We start from the raw sequence: 23,032 nt of genomic DNA, 5'->3' as shown, positions 1-23,032 counted from the left end.
GCAGTAGTGCCTCCAGCTGCAGGGCGCTCATTCAGCACAGGTAGGAACTATTTCAGTCTTTCAGTCATTCAGACTCTTTGATTTACGCGGGGCTCTACAGACGGTGTGTGCCGGTTTGTAGGGGTTCGGGTTGGGTTTCGCAGGGAACACAGCGACTGTCGCAACACAGTGCGGCTGGAGGACTGCACGTTTCAGCAGCAGCAGCAGCAGCAGCAGCAGCAGCAGCAGCGAGTTGTTTCTGATTCCTGCTGACGGATGACGGCCTTCATACTGCGGGAGAAATGCAGACTGATCGCTTCACCGAGTCAATCGCTTCCTACACTACCCTCAACTCATTTCCTACAGGTCAGCAGCGTGGAAATGGTAACTTGCTTGACGTTTTTAAAGACAGACGTGGAGAAAACGGGGTTACTTTTCCAGTCAGACTGGGCTGTCTTATTCTTCTCAAAGTAAGACGTGTCACTCAAAACTATCTCCGGACATTCTCGCCGCGCATAGCCCGGTAATAAAACTGACCGAGCGGTAGAGTTATCTGGCACCGGCAATCTGCACAATCAATAAAACACAGCAGAAGGAGGATATCAAGCAGCTGGAGTTTGATCGCACGTGTATTTGCCCTAAGCTTCCTCGCCGTTTAGCTCGTGATGGATATGTGGTTGGATAAACGGACAAACGATGGAGTGTCTTAAACATCACCATCCTAATGCTGACGATTAGTAATCAGTTAATTGGAACCAGCCCTAGCCCACTTCTGTTATTATAATATTATTCGTAACACCACCACTAAATATTATTATTATTAATAATAATAATAATAATAATAATAATAAATCACGATAATAATATTAATAATAATAATAATTAATATTATTATTGTGGTCGTATTACCAATACTACAAAATAAAAGCTGTATTACTAATCATAGTAGTAATATTACAAAATAAAAGTCGGTTCTATTTTAATAATTACATATACACATTACTGTAAATTTATAGATGAATTTATAGATGAATTTAGGCGTACAATTAGGGCAATAGTGTAAAAATAACATAACAGCTAAACAGCAGAAAATCAGTTTAAGGTTTTATTTCATCTCATTGCATTTCATTTATCCGATATTTTACTTTTATGTCACCACAGATTATGACTGTCAAATAATATGATTATGATGTCAAAATAATAACAAAGGCCACAACTATAAAAACAGCAAAAATAGCATAATAATAATAATAATAATAATAATAATAATAAACAAATATCTACTATAAATACATTTACATGACATTTTACATTAAATACTACTAATTCTAATAACAATAACCCTATTAATTACAACGACAACAACAACAACAACAATAATAATAATAATAATAATAATAATAATAATAAAAAGATTGCTATTATTATTATAAAAGCTAAAAAATATATACACAACTATAACAACAAATATTTTATTCTTGTTGCTAAATAACATATTTGCATATAAAAATAAATTATGGATAAAAATAGTTAGTTGCTAACTATCTAAAAAATAGTTACATAGTTGCATATTACAAAGATATTTTGCAGATCTGACGATCAGCACACATGGTTTGGGAAGAACACATTAATATCATAGTCGCATCAGCGTCATCCGGGGTTTGGAGTTCAGTGATGTACAGAAGTGAGGGATTAAAAGCATCACGATGATGAGAGAATATAGAACCAGCTGGACCAAAACATCTACATGTAACTGCGGTGATAATGACAGACTGCAGTCTCGGGCCTCCCGCTGTGTTCATAAGCGGGTAACAAGCATCTCGATTAGCAGAGCAAAAACACCGCCTGTCCTGTTCGTCCTTACTGGAAACGGAATTTAATCAGAGCACATTAATCTACAGCATTCCCGTTTCACAAAGCTGCAAGTAAACAATTTCCCAAAACTTTACGGATATCAGCTCAGATAAAAGCTGGGGCCGCATTGCGCGCGCACTTTAAAGCATAACAGACTTTCCCCCGCTGTTTGCGCAATTGATGTTTTACCGATTTCCCCGTTAAAGCCAGTCTGTGTGCTGGTTCTGAAATTGGATATTGCCTCCGCATTAATAAAGCCTGTTCTCACACTTCACACCCGGCTGGGCATCAGTCTACAGCGCTCTCATCCACACGTTATATAACCTGCGATCAGAAACGCAGACTGTGCCAGTATGACAAGCTAAAGGCTATGGGGAGGTTTGACGGCTTACATAACCTTAAAAAAGCTCACAGAGGCCAGAGAGTCAGAACCCAGAACACCCAAGTGGAGCAGTCTCCAGGGACAGCCATCATACAAGCTGTAATTCTGCTTTCAGCCCACTGCTAACCACACTATCCCTGCTTAACTTCGCCGTGAGGAGAAACACTCCTAATCCCAAAACCCAAGCAAGGGAAGCTGCTGCCCCACACTATATTAAAGCAGCACAAAGTCAGTTCCTTTGGGCAGACTCACCACCAAAAAGCCTCCCCACAGCTCAGTGGGTTTTAAAGGGGGTAGGGTGGTGGTGGTGGTGGTGGTGGTGTGTGTGTTTGTGTGTGTGTGTGTGTGTGTGTGTGTGTGTGTGTGGGGGGGGGGGGGGGGTTCATTTTCATTTGATTAATTTTTTGTTGTTTCAGGCTATTAGCAAGTTGTTCAAACCCTTAAGCTGATGCTAAACTTAACCAGCTACAAATGGTCATAAACCTTTAACAACAATATGTAATCTCATTTATAGGTTATCTCCTAAAATATTTCTACAGTAATGAAGAATCAGTTATTTATTTCCACAAGAAGAATTTTGAGTTCAAATTGGAGTTCACATTTAAATGTGGTTCCTATCAGAGACGTTTTTGCAACTTGACCACAAAAAAAAAAAAAAAAAAAAAACACATGTCAAAGATATATTCTGATGACAAGGTAACACACACACAAGCATTAGTAAAATAAGTCAACAATATCAACCAATCTAGACATGATCAGGTGGTTTGCCAGCATTCCTCACAGATAAATAAAAAATCTATATGATCAATTCCTGTTATAGTTCATATTCCTAAAAGTGTTCTTCAGGGTTTAATATAGAACCATGCCATTCATTTACATAAATGAATGATTTTTGCCTAGTTCACTTGGAAAAAAAATATTATTATTATTATTATTATTATTATTATTATAAAGAACCATTTAATCAGGCAAATAGCATTAATATCATTTTAAACTCAGGCATTTCTATACAGAATCTTTATTTTCTTAGAGTAAGCTTCAACTTCTACAATCTCAATTTCTGTCTGTTTTTAGTTTTCTACATTGTTTGACACTGTAAATGCTCAATCTACAAATACTGTAAAATGACTTGGAATAAACTCTTATTTTACTTCTATTCAGAGTTAAAAAACCCTCTTAATATCCTCCTCTGTAAATGTGATGTGGAAGTATGAAGAGTAAAAGAGTCAAATATCTTAATAATGTATATACAACCATCCATCAAAGTACATTCACTCCAAAACATTAGCATGATGATCAGGACTGGACTGCCACCAGTCTCATTAGGAAGCAAAACAGAAGAATCTCTCATTCCCTTTATGCCACAACACATAAGCAAGTCACACATCTGCATGTGTGTTTGTGGAACTATCCCAACAGTGTTCTTCAGGCGTATTGAGGTGTGGGGAAATGCTGTGAGGCCGAGAGAACAGAAATATGCAGCAGGTGACTTTATAAAATAAGACATGCTGGAAATGTTGCAAACTCACAATAAGCACATAGAGAACAATTAATGTGCATGGTAATGCTTAGAGCATTCCTATAATCTCAGCACTAAAGTTGTAAAATCTACAATTCACAAAAAATACTCATATATTTAAGGCTTTAAGCAAAAATGGTTATTTAAAGTACTGGAAAAGAGCAGTGGAAATCTCTGTAGTGCTATATTAAACTCTCCTTTGACGGTTCTATATAGAACCATCTGTAGAATGTTTCCCAAAAATCCAAAAGAAAAAAATGTAGCCAGGCAGATAACCAGTTTAAGCATTTAAGCATTTTTGGATCTCTGAGTCATCATGGTTCTATATAGAACCACTGTTTTAATTAAAGAACCTCTGATTAACCCTTAAAAAAAGGTTTAGTCTGTAAAGAAGCTAAAGGAAGGCACCGGAAATGGGCTAGGTTGGAACCTAGGTCAGGAGTGTGTTCACACTGCTGTAGCAGCATGGTGTGAAATTCCTGCCTTCTTTCACACACACAGGCTTTGCCAAACCAAAGAAGGTCAGATCCTATCTTTCCTATCAGGCAATTTATACTGGAAAAGAGCTGTTCTCTGTATCATATTTGTCCCTTTATTTTCCCCAACCGGAGCATATGTAGATACAACAAAAGGGGCTGTTCTAGAAGAGTTAAATGCCATTCAGATTGGCCTCATAGGCTAGTACATGTTTGCCCACACCCCCCTCGCATGGACATTGACATACATATGTGCATGGTATAGATGCCAACGCCTCTTACTCTCATCCAACATTTCCTCTGGTTAAAGGCTGCCGTTCAAAACTGGGAAGGACACTCAACTCATTAAATCTTAATGAAAGCAATAAACACAGGCGCCAGCAATTCATTCCCACTTCCAAACCAATCTCCATTTCCCCGCTAAAGACAAACAAGCCCAGATGCCCCGGTATGATTCTCTGAATAACAAAAGCGAATCAAATTTTGTCCTGCATGTGTTCGCAATGCAGAAATGGTAGAGGCGATAGGTTATCCTGAGGCAGGGCTTGTTCAATTTATTGTACGTGAGATGTGTGTGTCGCAGCGGTGATCCCAGCAGTTCCTATGACACCAAAGAGCTTGTAGTTGAGAAGACTGCAGACATATTTATGCAATATTCATGAGAACCCATTTCCTTGAGAACGAACTCGACAGACCTGCATAGACAAAAACAATCGAGTTTACACTAGACTTGAACATCATTATCGTTGTTTTGTAGATATAGCACACTCTTAAAAGAAAGGCTCCTAAATTGCTCTTGGCTTGAATATGTGCTTCTAGGAAAGTTCACCTTCAATTGGTATAAAATAGGGCTTGAACTATGTTAAATAGAACCTGTCTGAAACTGTAAAGCTGGCTTGAAGGTCTCAAAAAGCAATACACGGATGCCACATTCTAAAGAGTTTCAAATTCAGATATGAAATCATATGAAATCTATTCAATGAAGGCAACTAATCTGGATAGGGTTACAAAGCCATTGCTAAAGCTCTGGGACTCATCCGAACCACATTGAGCCAATGAGCCACTATCCAAAAATGGAGAAAACTTGGAACAGTGGTGAATCTTCCTGGAAGTGGCCGGCCAATCAAACTTTCAGCAGTTTGCTTTTGGCTGGAACATGTGATTCCAGGAATAATCTTTAATTGGTATACATCTGTAAACTGTCAGGATGTGACAATGCATCATGGAGAACATTCTATTCCATTAATGTTGGGATCCAATGCAACCAACTATTCCTGTATAATATATAAATAACCTTTTTCCTCACACCATCCATATTATATGATCTATTCATGTTTCCCATTGCATATTTATTTCAAATGGGTATTCAGAAAGCCTACTTCATCCTAGCCTAAATGAAGTAACCTTCAACCTAACTCTATACATAAATCCATAGACTGTGCTACATTTGCTCTTCAAGTGAAGCTATGGTTGTGATGCATCCCTGCAACAGTCTGCTGTACCGCTCCCCCAAATCTCACTCATAAATCACATTACACCAGTTGCCCCATTTTAACAGTATAAAAGCAGAGATCGTTCATCACTCACAGATTAATGCTTGAATGAGGCCGTGTTAAAAGCCCAGAGGTGCCTTTAACGCAGCTAAACAGATTACTTGTAGATACTACAAGCTAGGGCTCCCCTGACGCACACCATTTAACCCACGTCCGCTTACCACTGACAGTGACACAGTAGCCAGCTTAATTCAATTTTCTGTCAGATTAAGTGGTGCGACTATTGTATGGGGTAGTAGATTTATTAGCAGAGATTGCACCCCTTTATTTTCCAATTTGCAACAAAAAGACCCCCAGCGGAGATATGGCGGCAGTGACAATGGAATCAATTAGCAGCAGGAATAAGCCACATAAAAAAAAGCAGTCATGTCACACATTCTTGTTTTACTCAGACAGTTGTGGAAATATAATCCTTGCTTTTTTTGAAAGAAAAAGAATGTCTGATATAATACGCAAAAGAAAAAAAATACTGGTCACCCCTCAGTCAATACAATGGAAACTAAACTAAGCTGTAAAAACAGCCACGTTCAGAATTCACTGTTTTTGTGATTTACATACATCCACCTATTCAGCCTACAGCCGCTAGCCACACCCATTCCCACTTTTCTAAATGCTAAGGAGTGCTAAATGAGGCACATTACACAGAGGCCATTTACATGTACTCGTCTGTTTAATCCTCAGAGTTCAAGAGAGGTTAGAAAACAGTGACGTAAAATGAATCTTGACTTTTGAAGAAGTAACCAGACACAACTTACAAAATTCAATGACATTCACATCAACTTTAAATATTCTAAAATTAAGCTATTGTCTAGATACAATCCTTGCAAACAGAAAAATAATAAAAAAAGCCCAGAACTTTTAGTCCAACTGTTACCTTTACTGTGCATCTAGGGCTTAAGAGGACCAGCCCACTATTCAGGCAGCTCTACCCAGAGACTGTTCTGTTAGTATACCAATGCAAATCATAAATAGAGTTACTTTTACATGCAAAACCAAGCATTATTAGGGACTACTCCAACACTATGGATCCTATGAAGCTGCTCAGATATATACAATCAAAAAGATTGATGAGGAAAAAGGCTTTGCTTATGAGATGAGCATTTACAAAGGGGTAAGCTTTTCAAACGCGACCCTTGATGGTGAGGGTTAAAATCCCTCATGTTTTTAAAATGCAAATGTGCTACGCTGGTGGTTACAGCAATGGGGAATAGCGAGAACCTTACATTTTGCCATCATCAGATACTGATGGAAAGAAGTCCGTTTTAAGATGAATTTATAAACTACACCAGCATATGAATGACTGGTGTCACGGTGGCCCAGTTTTATATGCCAAGAAATGACGGACTGAAGCTAGTAATTCTGGATTCAGCTTGTTTTCTTTTTGAGGTTTATCAAGGGTTACGTCAGAGGCAGTAAATGTTTTACTTCTCCACAAGACAAATTTGAGGGTCATGATTCTGCTTACCAAATGTGTGTTAAAGGACTAAGCGACACTTTCCATTAGACCCATTACCCACAATGATTGGCTGTTTCTAGCATTTTAAACTAAAACAACCTAAAGTGGTAAAACAGAACAAGTAACTAATGAAGATTTTTAGATAATTCAGATGAAACATTAAAACATTAGCTTCTCTGAGCCAGTATATTAATTATTTTTCAAATACAACCTGCTTTATAGTGTATATAAAGTCTTTCTATAAGCCAGGACGTCTCAGAAGAGTAACGTGCCACAATTTAGAAGTAAACAAAGCAAAAAAAAACAGAGCAAACACTGGTCTAAATCTTGCTCCACCCCTAGCAAAGCACTATCCTGGACTTCCATGAAAGCAGAAAGCAGGAATTTTAATTACAAAAAAAGAAATCTTAATCACTAGGTATGAAGTACAAGATGTCAAACCAGCATCTACAAAAGGGTGCATAACCGCAAGGATGCATTTTACTGAGCAGTTGGTGACAAACGCAGGCAGCCCCTCCATGGCTTAAAGCAATTAATTCAGGCACCCTGACATCAACTCTCCAATCCTCTGACAGCTTGGAGCCCAAATCAAAATGCTAGTTCTCCTGGGAACAGCAGAAGATAGCCGGCTCTTTTCTGGACTGTTTGCTCACTGGGCCTGAGAGCAATCTTCCTCGCCGAATGAAATGCAAGGACACAAACAATGTGGCGGCGAGAGAATGGAAGACGGGGAATGAACAGTTTGGACTATTTGCTCAGCAGAAGGGCAGTCACAATGGCTGGCCCATGGCTTTCCCATGCATCAAGCCTCTTAGTCTTAGCGCTCCTTTGTTGCCGGGTTTCGTTCAGATAAGAGCCCAGCTGCCCCATGCGTTTAATTCCCATTGTACGCCATACTGTATAGCCATTTATCTGCTTTTAGGTGGCTTTTCGCCATTTTGTTATTCCATGAGTGTACATCATATCATTCGTGTATCTCCATGGCTGGGCTTCACCTTTGCATGTGCAGTCATTTAGGGAGGATGGTCCAAGAAAATAAGCAAGGTCAAGACTGTGACCGAGGGATAATACCGCAGGTCCTCTCCTTTTACTTGCTGTGAGAGCATGCATGTGAATCATGCTGTTTTTGATGATAGCTGACCCATTAAATCAATAGCACCTGAAATCAGTCCACTAAAAGAGCAAAGTTCCCCTTTATGAAGGAGAGACAATTCCAACATATATTTCCCCTAAAAAAAAACCTGAAAAGAGCTTTAAGGTTGACTTATGTATTTAACTAGATGAACTAGAGCAGGGGAAGTTAGTAACATAAGCCTGGAACAAATCCAAATAATGTCACGCACCGTCTGTAGCTGGGAGTCCAGAGTGAATGCTTTCAGTGATGTAGCGTCCACATAGCTGCATGGTTGTCAAGTGGTTAGCCCTTTCCTCCATAACCACAAGGTCACCCAGTACACCAAAGAAATAAGATTAAATGTCAGTGACCTGAAGGTTCTGATATCTCAGCCCTTCCACCCTTAAAAAAGGCATGTCGATGAGCTGTGATGAAAGGTGGTATGGCAATAAGGGTTTTAATTAAAAAATAATCTATATTTCATTTTCAAGATTTTCAGAACCATTTTGCCCCCATTCTGTGATGAATTATTGCTTGAACAAAAATGTCAAAAAAAAAAAAAATCTTTTAACAAAAGGTTATTTCAAGATTTTTTTGAAAATGAATGTGTACATTAAAGAAATACCAAACAATGTAAGGGTTATTGATCAAGTAAAATGTGCTCTCTAGAACCACATGTAAAAACAAGAACCACTTAAAAGTATTTTGTTAACATGTTGTGAAGAATCTTTTAAAGGTTTGAACACCCATCTCAAAATGTAAATGTTCGATATCAACTTACAGGTTTTTCCTAGAACATTTAGTTCTAGAACATTCAGTTCTTTCAACTTTTATCTCCTTTTATGAGCACCATTGTTTTAAAGAGTGTATATGTACTAAATCAGGGTCACTTAAAAAGACAAGCTAATAAGTCAAGCTGTAAAAATTAAAATAAAGGTTCTGAGTCCCACAACTGAAAAGTTGTTTTTTCAATCACGAAAAGTAGAAAACAAACATTAACCTAAAGAGACACCAGGCCTACAAGAGCAACGCTGTCAGGTTTTATGCATCAAAATGTAAAACAGGCAGCAGATCAAGCTAACTGGCTGAACTCAGGTTAACTCCAAGTTTACTCTAGTTTAATGTCTTAAGCCCACTTTTATGACTTCATGAAATCTAACATCTGTGAAAAGCTTTAAGGCACAGATGAGACAGCTTGCGACAGTGAACGCTAATGAATTGGCAAGAAGAAAGTGTGATTAGCGTTAGGGATTTAGGCCACAGTAGGAGGGCTGATTACCAGAGTATGAGAATGGCCTATTATATCCTTATCATGTTTCAAAGAGGAGGCTAACCCACCATTTATTTGGGTGAGGGGATCTTACAGCAGCCACCAGGCTCAGTGAGACCTGTGCTTTTATAGTGATACTGCAAAGAGGATGAGGGAGAAAGTATAGTGTTAATACTGATTATATTACTAATCTACTAAAGCATGTTTATGCACACATGCATTTTTATTTTATATAACATAAAAATGAATATGGTTTATAAGGGAAACCCTACCTTTAAAACATTAAACTTAATTAGTATTTAGTATAAATAAGTATTAGTATAATAATTATAGCAATTATTAGTAGCAGTACTTAACATTGAGCAATCGTGACAGCCTTACTACTTTGTGCTTGCTTGTGCATTATACTGTCCTGACTAGCATATGCAAGCCTGTGTGTGTGCACACAAGAAGGGGAGTGTTTGCGCACAAGCGTCTGAGCGCGTGAGTGTGTGTGTGGGATGGTTCTGCACTATGCTTCACTGGTGCTAAAGTAAAGCTCTGTTCATGGCTTTTCAGCACTTCTTTAAGTTGCCACAACTGTGTAATTTATGAGTGCTGAAGGCCGCAGTGTTGAGACATGACACAGAGCCCTACCGCTCCGAAATGAAAGAGAACGACTAAGTCATATAAGATGAAACACACAAAAGCAGGGTGATTAGCAAGTACCGGAACACATTAAAGATACCGCTGTGAGAACACACACGAATGAACACATCCTGTGCTGTACAGGACCTATGCATTCATTATAACTGGCTGTTCGTCATGAAAACTGATAGATTACTACAGTGAACAGAAAAACACTCATACTGCAGTCTAAATAGAATGTCATGTATATTTGAACCCATCAAGTTACACATCTTAGTTACAGTTTACAGCAAACTGAATGAGTTAAGGGTACTTTTTAAACAGTTTTCAACCAATGTAGGTAAATCAGTTAAAAGCAGAAAATGCTAAACCAGTGGGTGGTTCTTTAAAAAGACATTTTTTGAAAATGAAATGTGAAGAACATTGCTAAAGCTTAAAGAACCACCTTAATGTAAAGGTTCTGTACTAATTACTAATGAATAAAGCTTTTTCCCAGAACCGTACGCCAATTATGATAACTATTTAAGAACCTAAATGCCAGGTAAAATCCTTGCGAAAAAGGTTCTGCAAAGAATGACAATCACATCATTCTTGGTGCTTCTTCCTTTACTTTTTTTTTACCTTTCCAGACATATCGTCCTTTCATTCTTGAGGATTAGTATCTTATTCAAGGGTATAATTACAACACCATAAAGTGAAGGGTGGGGATACAAGAGCCTCAAAGTCTCTGCCATTTTCAGTGGTGCATCATTCCACTCTTATGGCTTGGAAGAGATGCATTTCATCACTGCAGTGTTTTGAGCATTGTTGGTAGCCCAGCACTGGTGGCCGATTTCTCCAGACTGCAAACTTAAATCTTAAAGAGAAATTCCAAAGAATTTTCCTCCACATTTCTGCGTAATTAAAGCGTTGATATGTAAACAAAGTCATTCAAAGTGGTTTGGGGTGAAGTGGTTGAACTGCAGACAGGCCAAACAACTCAGAACAACTTCATGGTAATGAAACCAAAGGTTGCATTGTCTACAACCACAACTAATGTCCCTCGCCACTTTAAAACAGCACACTTTCTCAACTGTATCGGACATCAGGTATAATAACTTTCTGTGATGTAGCTTTTAGAGGTTTTATACTTGTCAGATATCTGGTTGCAATCACCACCACTGTGAAATCTGACCAAACCACTCTGAATGGCTTTGTTTACATTTTGTTTTTAATAACATTTATTGATTTTTCATTCAATGAACATTCTCAGCATACCAACTGCACAAAAAGAAAGGGATGAGGAGGGGGTGGTTAATAATAAAAATGTGTAGATAAGTAAAAAGATTATACATAAACAAAAGTACTCAACACACGCAGGATGTCAGTGTTTACAGAGTCTTAACATAGTTAATGGTATCAGTCCAAAACCGAATCATTGCTGATTCATGCAGACATTTAAAAAAACAAAAGTGGGTGTTCTAACTGTATAAAGGAATGACCAAGAAACAGGAAGGATATGTACTGGATTTAGCTGTAAATAAGTACTTCACTAGGTTTTGAGTGTCTAACACCGGAATTGCATGTTTTTTTCTCCACTGTAAGCAAAGCAATGTATAGATTTGTTGCATGAGCATTTGCAAAGAAAGATTATTACAAATATTCCCTAATGTATTATATATTCATTTATATTACATATCTGAGGGACATCATCCATTGCTATTTTCCCCTCAAACATGCTGAGGACTTTGTTCATGTTGAGTAATTCACAACTTACCACAACAGCAAGTGAAAACAAACCTACTATGTCAGTCGGCTGAGTAGGCTGGCACTGGCAGATGTACACAAAGACTTAGTAGTTCCCAAATTTCAAAACTGAAAAAAATCCCTGTTTAGCAATGCGTCTTAAGCTGGTTCACTTAACTGCTACCTGACACAATTAGACATATATAAGCAATGTATGGGGCTAAGCTACATCATGCAAATGCTTGTGTATGCGTGGATGGTAACTAACTGATTTAGTTTTAATAGGAAAAGTGGTTTCCTCATGCAAATTTTTTAAATGGAGTCAGAGCAGGCTTTTGAATAGAGCCCGTTATCAGATGTTGGAGCATCAGAAATGGCAAAGGGCCAATACTTAATCATGTAGTAGATATTTAAAACCTATACTTCACAGACAAATTTAGTGGTATGGAAATGGTTCGGGTGGAAATGTTATTTCCAACAGAAAGCCAAGTCTGTATGAGGTTTGGTCTCAGAGGAGGACTTATACAGGCACACAGCTCCAAAGCTAATAAAGAAAGGGCAGAAAATTCCAGCTTAACTCCAAAACTCTCTGTTTGGTCAACAGGTCTCATTTACCAGGTCTGAGAGAAGAGAGCAGAGATAAGAGCTATGGGAGGATGTGACGGCCACACAATGTCCCCTCAGTTGGCCTCACTGACCGGCCCATGGCACCGGCCAGGTATGAGTGCAATGTTTAACTAGCCATCCATCTTCTACCTGCTGCCAGCAAACAGGCATCTTTGTCTAAGCTGCACTGTTGTTAGGGCCTGCTCTGACTCAATAGATCAGCCTCCTTTATTTCCCCATTGGCCGAGGCTCAGAATATATGCCTTCTTTAATCCACGTTTTATTTCTCTGACAGGAACATTCAGTGTGTTAATGCAGCTGTGCGTATGAGTGGGTGTTGCTTCGAAGAAGAGGCTGTCTACTGCCAGGTTAAACTGGTGGTTTGCAGTGAGCTCATCTTCCATTACCTTATCAGAGGACTCCAGGGTTAATAAACAAACAGACTGTGTGTAAATCCAGTAGGGCATCTGGATGTTGTAGGTTATGTTAGTTTATAAATTAATATAAATGTTAAGGCCCAACTGTAAGAGGCAAGTCCACATTTGATAAAAATATTGATGTTCTTAACTGGTCACACACTTGGACATGTACTGTATTATTATGCATTTCCACAAGCTCAAAAGTTATTGGACAAACCAATCCCTAAGAGGCAAATCCTTTGCAGACAATTACTGCCAGAAGTCTGAAATTACTACGATAGACATCATCAAATGCTGAGATTCTCCCTTGAGATGCTTTGCCAGGCCTTTACTGTTGCCACCTCCAGTAGCTGCTTGTTTTTAAGTTTCTGCATTTAGTTCTGCCTTTGGTAAGTGAAGAACATGCTTAATTGGATTAAGAACATTCAATTTCTTTACCTTAAGAAGGTCATGAGCTGCTATTGTAGTGTGTTTTGGGTCGTCATTCATCTGCACTGTGAAGCGTCAACGGTTTCAAAAGTATTCACACTCATTACTCAAGAAGCGTAGATACTAGGGTTTAAAAAGACTTGTATAGAAGTTAAAGTATCAACTTAAGCTTTTTACTCAAGTAAAAGTGTAAAAGCACTGGTTTCAAAACTACTTAAAGTAGAAAAGTAATGTAAGGAAAACAAAGGCCACAAGCTTTGGCTGCGACACAGGGGCCTATAGTGCATTACCCCACCTCCCCCCAAAAACATTTTTACATGTTAATGTTGAAAAATGTTGGGATTCAAAAAGTTGTCTGAAAAATAATTACTCCAGTAAAGTATTTGTACTTCATTACTTGACACCTCTGCATATTGGTTTTGCAGAATCTAACTGAGTCTGAGCAGAAAGCTCTGTACATATTTAAAATTCATCTTGCTACCTCTATCAGTCGTCACATCACCAACACCAGTGACCCTAGTGACTAGTTCACTTAGCAGTCATCTATAACACTGCCTCCACCATGTTTGACAGATGATGTGGTGTGCTTCAGATGATAAAAAGTTTCCTTCCTTCTCCATACTCTCGGTTTCATCTGCAAGAAGAATCTTCTTACAGAACTGGGCAGGCATTTTTAATCAAGTCTTTACGCAATCAAATCTGGTCGTTTTGTACTTTGTGCATTTTAAGGTAAACACTTTGTATTTACATTCATGAAAGTGTCTCTTGATTGAAGACGTTGACAAGGATACATCTATCCCCATCGAGGGCGTTCTTGAATTGACGATGTTTTAAAAGGATCTTCCAAGCTTTTGGGTGTTGCTTGGTTCCCAAGTATATTCCTTTTTTTACATGAACCACACTATTAATGATTTATATGTCCACTCCTCTAGCACTCCCAACAGATCTTTCACTTGCATCAACGTCTCTTTAGACCACACACTGAAATTTCCAATGAACAGCTACCAAATGATAATTTAATACTTGGAATTAATTCCAAACCTTTTATATCTATACTTTGTCATAAAATAATGAGGTAACAGGCCTCATCTGGTCAAACAACTGCATATCAGTCTAATGTCAAATTATATTATTTATTTTTCCCCAAAGTTGAAAATCACATTAATTACATCTTGATTGTCTCATTTACAACAATAAATCTAGGCAAATCTAGTTCTTCTGAATGGTTTTTTTTGTGCTGCCAATGCAGCCTAATGTGCTTGTGGAAAGGGCAGTCTACTAACTCTGATATGCTAGCTAAAAGACACCCGCACTGGCTACTAGATGGGAGGGGGGAGAAGAAAGGCCATCCTGACCAACCAAAGACTGGTGGCTGTGGCATCACCAGGGGATATAGCCAATGCACCACTCGGGAGCCTGGACAAACCATTTTCACAGTATACGATTAAGGGAAAAACATTATACAGGCATAGAATCTTTGCATTATGTGGAGCTTTAAATACGTTTGCAATACACTCTTGCCTGTTAAAAACACAGTTAACCCCTTAAAAAGATTATGGGCCGAAAGTGTTAAGAACTTCTATTACCAGAGAATAGCCCCACCAGTTTGTACAGAAGTCCCTGTAGTTACTAAATAATACACCTTAGTGCGTAATAAACCTTGGAGTGTTAAGGGGTTAAATGAGATAAAAAAATCCTTCATATAAAAAAAGAGCAATTATTAGATACTATGGCTCCCATGATGCCCCCCCTTATTTGTAAGACTGAAAAATTCTTGTACTTTTTACTAGACTGCATCTAGTTGAGTATTAAGCATATTAGCTTGAGCTCATTTTTACTTCCAGGTAAACAACTTTCACTGATGCTTTTTTCTCCTCAGCTCAGCTCAAACAAACGGATTCTCCTGAAGGCCTGCGTTCTAATGACGTTTGTGTGAGCCTGTGTGTGTGCAGGCTAAATGTGTGCGAGTGTGTGAATGGGGGGTGTTCTGTTTTGAGGTAGAAAAAAGCCCAGCGGCAAGTTTGGGCAGGGTGTGATGAGTGGTGTCCCAGAACCTTTTCAGTACAAGACTGAGGCTTGGCTGACTTAATACCCCTTTAAGATAAACATGGCCTCATTTTCTGCTTTTCTTCAGCAGCGTAAGCACGAGTGTGTGCGCCTCAGATGGCACTTTCGCAAACAGTAAATGAACCCTCACGTTTCCCTTCACTTTGTAAACTCTAAGGAAAAGGCCAACATTTAATTAACTACAGAACAGCAAAACAAGGAAAGACTGATTTGCATTATCTGCGGTTTCATTCATTTTTTTACCTTCCGTCTAGGATGTTATGCAGTCAAATATTTGTAAAGTTTATGAGTACTTAACTGGTTACTGACTAGGACATCATGGATTTCACTGAAATGGAGTCATGGAGAAACTGTAATTTTCAGTGTTTAGCCCTTGAAACTTATTTTTGTTATGAAGAAATTATTATAATTAGAACTTATTTTTTATTAGAAACTTATTTAATTAAAACAAATTGCAACCAATTCATAATTGTCTATAATGAAAGAATATGCAAACATCTACAGTACAGAATCCAAAGGAATCATGCATTTTCCATAAGTGTCATAAATAACTGTTAATAATGAATAACATAATGACCTAGTTTTTTTTATTTTAGAAAATCTTTTGAAAGTATGAGACTAAAATAACCAGCTATCTAGCTTCCTTGCTATCTGTGATGAGTAGCTAATATTACACTTTAAAATATAAAGGTAAAAAAAGGTGAAATTATACTATTGTGCTTAGACTCTAAATGATTGCATTTAGACAGAATAATGCTTAGGGTCAAGTAAAGCTTATAATATCATCAGTCATTTCAAAAGACTCTATTCTACATAGTTTTGCAAAAATACATGCTAACACTAGCAATAGTTACCTAAACGCAAATTAACATTATTTACTTTACTGTTGTGTAAAGTAAACAACTTGTGTTGTTTTTCTAAGATCTATTAAATGCATTGGTGTGCAGCTCACATGTATTATTTCAACCCAATACATCTATTCACAGTCACAATGTTAACATACAATCATGAAATCAAGTGTCAAGTCTCAAATCATGTTTTCCTGATTGCCTAAGTGCACATTTTATTTGCGGAAATTAACATGCTGTAAAGCTTTACAGTATACATACAGCATGTCAAATCAATTGCATATGACTAGAACTTTAGAAAGTCTTACTTTTAAACTGGGACAGGTGCTTTTATAACATTTTGAATGAGCATGTAGAATTGTACATTTCCTTTCAGGTATGGACCAATCAGCAAAGTTCACCCGTGTTGCCCGGTGACCCCCTCTATCCCCATGCTATACCCACTGGCTTGCTTCTCTTCCTCATAACACCTTCACCTGCAGCTCAGCAGGCACGTCTGACCTGGCCGTGCACGGGAGATAACATTCGTTTCTGCAATGCCGAACAGGGGGACAAAAGGAAGTGTGACGTTAATGATTAACGGGGCTAAAAGCCCCTGCTTTTGTATTCCCATGGTACCTAGGCTATCTGGTGGCCATGTGACCTGCATGGAGGAGATTGGGGGGGTGGGTTAGCACTAGAGCAAACACAGGTGCTGTGTTTGGGTTGGAGTCGCCTGTGCTGTCAGGGACAACCACAAACACACACTGCCATGCCTTGCTACAGGAGCACCCACCTACGCCTGTACCTACGAAGTCCAACAGTCTCCTCCCAATTTCCCCATACAAGGGCTTCTTGTTGTTAGATGATGAATAATATGCTTTTACAAAACCAAGGTACCCAAAGGGTTCTTCATAGAAATGTCATAGTAGAAACCATGTTCAGGTCCCAAGAGAACCTTTTAATTAATGTCTCCTTTAGGGAGAAGTGTTGTAATTGAGATGTACAAGGCTGAAGAACCTTTCTAAGAGAACTCAATTTAATGTAAAGGTTCTATTTCAATAAAAAAAAAAAACCCAAATGTTCTGTCACCAATCGTGCGTTGGAAAAAAATGCCAAAAGTTTGAATGTATTTATTATTTATTTAAACACTTAAGCTATAACTGGAACTATATTATCTTCAGAACATTCTGGTTTGTAGTACTAGTCCATAAACTGGACCATGATGCATGGAATAATAATAATACATCCTGTGCTGAGGTACAAGTGGTTCAAGTTACTCAAATGGCTGCGTATTTTAGTTTTGTCCAATTTTTACTGCAAGAATATTGGTGACAGTCTAAGTCCAGTGTTTGTTGTCTAATTTTCAAACTAAAAAAAGCAAACGTCAAGTATCACACATGCCTTTTTGAGCTTGATTTGGTCATTAAGGGTTATTTGCTCCATATAGATGCTCAGTCCAGCCTTTTTCTATATTTGGATAACATTTTTCATTGAATAGGTCATGTCATGGACAGAACAAAGTTGATGGAGTTTCCAGTTAGATGCAAAATCAGCCATTTTGAAACCAAATAACAGGTCCCACAGTCCCACCCAGCCACACCGAAGTTAAACTGTAAAGCACAGCAACAAAAACAGCATGTTTCAACAAGGTGTTGAGAAAAAGTTGTGTAAAAAAACAATTCAGATTTTTTTATATAAAAAACCCCCCAGAAACATCATTATTGATCTTCAGAGATTAAAATAAAATGCAGAAAAATGTAGATTAGCACCTTAACTGATGTCTATTGTCTGTTAACTGTATAATAAAAGCCTATGCTATTTTATTATTTATTATAGTGTGTTGTCTTGTTTATGCATAATCATGTTCCTATGTCACATTAACCCTTAATCAATTCTGCTGAGGCTGCAGGCATCCCCCTGTAATTAATGAGCTATTCTCAATCATTCTCAATCAGAGTACACACTGTTTTAATATGTCCTAGGGGGAAAGGTGTTAAGACAACATTTAACCTCAGCACTGCCAAAGTCATTCAGAGCAGCAGGCGCAGTATGGCAGCAGAGTCTGGAGCTTTCGCTTGATAATATAATCAGCTGATATGAAGACGCTATCGGCAAAACACTTTTCACCCGTCACACAAATGACGGAAGCGATAACAGGAACAAAAGGTGTAATAAAGCACGTCCTCTCTGTGAACAACAAGGGCATGGAAAGTCTCCATAATGGAAACACTTCATTCCGTTTTTTAATTTTCTGCGTGCTGCACCACAGGTCAGACAGACGGTCCTTTTATTGTTCAGATATTAATGTTTGTGCTCTGCTCGTCTTGTGGTTAATTGCCAGCAATCGAGGAGAGCTTGTAGAGGTTTGATTATGAGCATAATGATGAGAAAGCATTTTTATTGCAAACACTTAATATAATCACTAAGGGGAAAAAGTCATTTTTCTTCATATGAGGGAGAAAGACTGATTGAGAAAAACACAATGTAGAAGATCAAACACCTGCTTCGCAACCCAACAACTGTTTTCAGAAAACAGTGTGAATATGTGTGTGTGTATATACATATATATACACACACACACACACACACACACACACACACACACACACACACACACACACACACACACTTCACTCTCAGCACAAGCAACCACACAATGTTGTCCGTGTTAGCTTTACTCTACAAACCAATCACAGGGCATAAAATATTGTCCAGTGACAGTGTTAAGTCTAGACTAATAAAGTAATCAGTCATGAGGGTAATAGAGAAAAGGACAACAGCTATGAAGAGTTTTTTCTCCAAGTGTGCCAGTTAGCCAACACAGTCAATGAGGTAACAGTGGCAGTGGTAGTCCCTAGGGAAGCAATGTAGGCAGTAGGCATCCATTCTTAAGAGTAAAATCAGCACTTGTGCTGACTTGTGCAAAATATAGATTTTGTTCACCTAAAATGTTTTATAATGCTTTGTTTTATTCCAAGTATTTGGCTTAAGTGAAACTACTGTTCCCCTTATGCTATGCGACTTTTATTAAACCGTAAAGATTACTAATCGCTAAATACATGCAAAACAATGCAAACTGGCCCAAGTTATAACAGTGGGGGGAAAAAGCCAGGAGTTTAGAAGGTTAAATTTGCTTATAACATAAATCTGTTTTTGTATGTTGCTTTTAAATTGACAAAGTGTGTTGCATGATATCCTAAATTTTTAACATTTCAGAATTGAGAGATATCTCCGCAACAACAAAAAAAACCCTAAAGGACATTGTTCAAACTGTACAACATTCCCACAAAATATGCAATATTTCACTGAAATAATAATGCATTAGACACTTGAGAAACATGAGCAATCATTGTTACATATGTTTTTTTATTATTATTTTTTTTTTACATTATTTCTAAACGTAATAAAGGTACATCAAGGCAACTTTAACAAAATGACCCATCTCAGAGTTGGGGGGAGAATACATTTATGTTCAGCATAAAATCAACCTAGACTGATCCGTGTAGTGTAAAGCTTCACTGCAAACTTCTGTGAAAGGACTGGAGGCGTTGGCTTTGTTACTGAAGCATTGTGCTCCACCATAAGATGTCTGGCCATTGTGGGCTGAAACTCAGCTAATCAAAGTGAGTTAGCAGTGATAAGCCAGGCCATGAAAGGATGGTGAAGAACAGTCCTGTCCTCAATAGCTCTTTTTGATGTGGCCAACACAAAGCACTACATGAAAAGAGCAAGAGTGTCCTAAGAAGCCAGACTCTGCATTAACCTCCAACAGGTTCGTCCGCCTCCACACCTACTATGACGTTATTGCTGTAGCATCAACTGAAGGAAAGAATAGTGTGCCGAAGTGAATGGCATCCATATTGTAAACAGGGAGATTGCGTACATAAAGTCTGGGGACACCTCGGCTTCTCAAAACCTTCTCAAAGACATTTTACAATAAAGAAAGACACAGATGGCCTGAACCATTAGATTGTGAACATGTGGCCTGTTACGATCGCGATATGCACTTAGCAGGGTTGAGGACACAGATGGTAAGATGGAAGTTCTTTCCCACAAACATATTCTACAGGGGTGTAATTCTACTTTGGCTACTGGAGAATTTGAGAACCAACAACACAGACCCTGAGAACATATTAAGGCTGCACTGAACCACATTTTGTGCTGCATCTTCTCACACACATGATCGCGAGTGCCGATACAGTGTCATTCTGTTAGCAAATATTATTGTAGTATGCGTTTGAGGCTTGTGCCTTCGCCTAGCTGCTATGACAGCTGCTACTGTTAGGCAGTCTCTCAACAGCACACTTTAGAGATAATGACAAATTTACACTCATGAAAAAGGCATGAAAAAACACCTAGTTCTAGCCGCCAAACAGAACACGAATCCTCCACACTGCTTTTGATTCTCCCTCAAATGCACAGGTCTGGAGGACAGACGCACATGAACAGTCCATGATTGTGTTCCTTAAACTGTGTTCAGGCTTGTGCACCACTTTCAAACACAACACACTACACCACAATGTGCCTGGTTTGTGTCCAAACTGATACACAAGGCTTAGAATTGTTATATTAAATTGTATGAAGATAAATGATAAGTGCCTGCTTATCACCGACAAACATTTTTGAAAAATGACTTAAAAGTACTGGGTCATTTTATTGGTAGACTGGTGAGCTTGGTATTGGAAGAACTGGCGCTTGCTTGTCGCCAGGTGTTCAATGCATAGATTACAATTACTGAGCTGTAATGGGGGAGAATGAGGAATCAGTTTAAAGTGGGTTTTTATTAAGGGTGGTAAAAGCTTAAGTGCAGCAAATTAGAAAGGTCAAGGCAAAGATTAGGGAATGTTGCATGGGTCACTGCAGGTTTACTATCCAGAGACGCTCAGGTAAACCTCCACAATCTGCAATTCCTTCAGGCTACATCACATTGAGACAAAACTGCACATTCTGCTTTTGGATGATCACCTTTTAGCAGCAAACAAGTAGATTCAGCAACGTTCTGTTGTGTTTCACAACCCTCTATTATAAACTACTAATAAAACAGTTTACCTAAAATATCTAAAATTCTTTCTAGCACCAATCCACAAGTGGTAAATAAATGAGAACATCCATCATTCGCTTCAATCTACACATGATAAGCAGCACACAAAAAAAAACGGTGTGTAAAATACAATATCTACACTCCTAAGAACATAAAGGGGAGACAAATGCTTCATTGAGCAATTCCCTAGGTGAACCACCTTTGGTTCTATGAATATACAGTTCTATATTAGAGATACAAAAGTCAAGTGAAGGTTCTTTAAAACATGAAGGTTCTTCACACTGATGCATCTCTATTACAAATATGGTGTATTATGGAACCACAAGTGGTTCCTCTATAACGATGTCCAAAGAACCATTTGCAGCACCTTTAGTTTTAAGAGTGTAAAAGTTTCAGAACATATTCTCCTGCCACTGTTACAATCCGTTGCCTGCTATCAGTCAACACTTCATAAACAAGTAACAGCACTGAAGAGCAGTTATGAGTGAAGGTGCCAACTGATGCACCTGAGGTAAAGCCCCTTGTAAAACAGCGAGCTGAGGCTTGGGTGAGCAGGTGATAGCCTGGCCTTGTCCTCTCAGGCACCCACTCACGCAAACTGTTTGATCTCATTTTATTCACTCGTGGCAGCGAGGGGGAGGGAGCAGCCGACTGTCTGGTGACAGGTGTACCTGAGCGTTGGAGAAGAATAGGAGATCACTCTTTCAACCTTTCCCTCTGTCTCCTTACCTCTCTGTCTCGGTGCCAGGTGTACAGTACCCATCTAGTGAGATAATTGAAACACCAGTTAAATCCCTCTTCTGCTCTGGAACTTCCTGCTGTTCAATGGATTTGTTAAATTTCATCATCAGCACATAAAAAGAAGTACTAATTCGACTTAATTTAGAAGTACTTAATAAACTTTATAGAAGAAAAAAAAATCTCATTCCATCCCAAGGAAACTATGGAGCATTTTTATTGGTCCATTCATCATGAACGTTTGATATAATGGAAGATACTACTACCACATCCACATTATGTCAAAAAGTAAGAAATGACAAAAATGGAAATACAAGGTTTTTGCGTGACAGAGACAAAATACTGGCCATTCCAAAATGATCTGTAAGGCCTTTCCAGGCTTAATACCTAGTACATTGCTCTCATACCATTAAAGCTAATGCTCTGTAAGGGGTGCGATGCTATGCTTTTCTAGTGATGTTGTGGCACTTTTGGCACTGTTCTTTCATCAAAAAAAATTTTGTTATGCTGTTCAAGGTCTCATGTAGGTAGACCGGTGTTCACACTTAACCCCTGCCTGTGTTACTACTGTTAAACTCCAGAATAAAAGTGCATGTGTGAAAGAGTCACAAATATTTGGCTTTGAACCAAGCCAGGTAGAACTATATAACTCTAGGGAAACAAAACTGGTGGAGAGAGGCAGGGGCCAGTGAAGTGGGTGTGGAGCAGTTCAGACACTGTATAGCGTACAGGGTGTGGAGTATGACTGGGAGACATCAGGGACAGACTGAAGGGCAGGAAGTGCACTAGATGCAGCCTGAGGGCCTTGTAATTAACTGTGTAATTAAAGTCTGATGGTATATAAAAAAAAAAAACAAAGGGTGTGGAATAGGACACAGTGATGAGAGGCGTAGCCTCAAAGCAGCCTGAGAGCTGGAGAGCAGTTACCGGACTCAAAGCGTTCAAAA

General features: G+C 38.6%; 1 long non-coding RNA gene across 1 annotated transcript; it reads left to right on the top strand.

Annotated features, from left to right (window-relative positions):
- LOC140564765 (uncharacterized) lies at positions 1–17,698 on the top strand. Its single transcript, XR_011980541.1, has 3 exons — positions 1–40; positions 122–345; positions 16,701–17,698. It is a non-coding gene; the product is annotated as an uncharacterized lncRNA (long non-coding RNA).
- Positions 17,699–23,032: the final 5,334 nt, after the last annotated feature.

Source organism: Salminus brasiliensis, chromosome 10 (assembly GCF_030463535.1).
Source record: "Salminus brasiliensis chromosome 10, fSalBra1.hap2, whole genome shotgun sequence".
NCBI lineage: Eukaryota > Metazoa > Chordata > Actinopteri > Characiformes > Bryconidae > Salminus > Salminus brasiliensis.
Note: the sequence above shows the minus strand (reverse complement) of the source record. Positions and strands in the feature narration are given on the sequence as shown.